This window comes from Geospiza fortis, unplaced genomic scaffold (assembly GCF_000277835.1).
Source record: "Geospiza fortis unplaced genomic scaffold, GeoFor_1.0 C13473758, whole genome shotgun sequence".
Classification (NCBI taxonomy): domain Eukaryota; kingdom Metazoa; phylum Chordata; class Aves; order Passeriformes; family Thraupidae; genus Geospiza; species Geospiza fortis.
The window spans coordinates 1-1206 of record NW_005061160.1 but is presented as its reverse complement, the minus strand read 5'-3'; the positions used below and the strand labels follow the sequence as shown (position 1 = coordinate 1206).

The following is a 1206-nucleotide window of genomic DNA, read 5'->3' as shown; positions in this document are numbered from 1 at the left end:
TGTTTTCTTATATGTTTATATTTAAGAATAGAATCTTTAGCCCCTATACCCTGTATGTGGGGAAGAGGGAATTTCAATATTAGTTTTTCTTGTAACTCACTAGACTTTGATTCAAAGTGTGGAAAAACTGCAATAAATTGAGTTCTTCTTCTGCTGGTTCATTTGAATATATGCATTTTAGCCTATTCCCAAGCCCGTTGAACAGTGCTCACTCCTGGACCATAGCAGCAAACCCACAGCTAACTGCCTGCCACAGTTACCTGGCAATCCATCATTCCATGCTTTTGGCTATAACTCAGGATGTAATTATCTTTTGTGCAGGTGTAATAAGGGTTCTTCACCTGTTCTCAGGCTGTAGGACAGATCAAAACCATCTCCTTAAACAGCACTGCACAGTTCTGTCTCCTCACTGCAGCTGTGACACCTTAAGAGGAGTAGTACTGTTAAAATCTAAGAAGAAAGGCCCCTCTTGTTGAGGCAGGAATGTGGTGGGGATAATGTTGTAAACTCCAGCAAATGTGTTCTCCACCTCCAAGTAGCAAAATCCACACCTATGATAAAGAAAACTACCTGTTAGAAATGGGATCTAAAGCATGTTTCAAATCTCTGTACAGACTTCATTAAGTGTTACCTGTAGTCCCCACTGCTTTTTTTCTGAAAGCCATAGGAACCAGGATCTCCCACTGTTGAGACGGTGACAAGTTCAAAACCAACGCTGTATTGCCTGCAAGTGACATGACAGACTTGCTTCAGATGCTTGGGTCATCAGGATTACCATGAAGAGGACTAGTTATTAAAAACTATACAGCATAACTGAAAGACATCTAGAAGTTTTGTCACATTTGTGGCAAAACTGTTAAGTCAAATTTACCATGACATGAATGTAGTATTTGGAGGAAGACAGAACTCAGTTCAGGTTTAGAACTGGACTGCAGGGAAAATGCCTGCTAGAAGCCTGCCTGTGCACTCAAGCAGAATTCAAGTAGTTAAGCTTGTGACACACTCCTGTGCCACATGGCAGAGATCCTGGGGTGTGATCAGATTGCTATTGGAGGACTCAGTGTCAGTGATCTCAGCAGAATTTCTCATGTTGCAATCCAACTTAGGACACTTTGTCTGCTCCTGTTAATGCATGTGACAGGCACCATTGCCTCTGTCCTTCAAACTACCCAAATGATATGCAAGTGCAGGAAAAAATGCAAACAA

At 41.6% G+C, this 1206-nt stretch overlaps 1 long non-coding RNA gene across 1 annotated transcript; it reads right to left on the bottom strand.

Moving 5' to 3' along the window:
- Positions 1–2: 2 nt before the first annotated feature.
- Positions 3–745, bottom strand: LOC115949442. Its single transcript, XR_004082895.1, has 2 exons — positions 632–745; positions 3–551 (listed from the first exon to the last, which is right to left on the bottom strand). It is a non-coding gene; the product is annotated as an uncharacterized LOC115949442 (long non-coding RNA).
- Positions 746–1206: the final 461 nt, after the last annotated feature.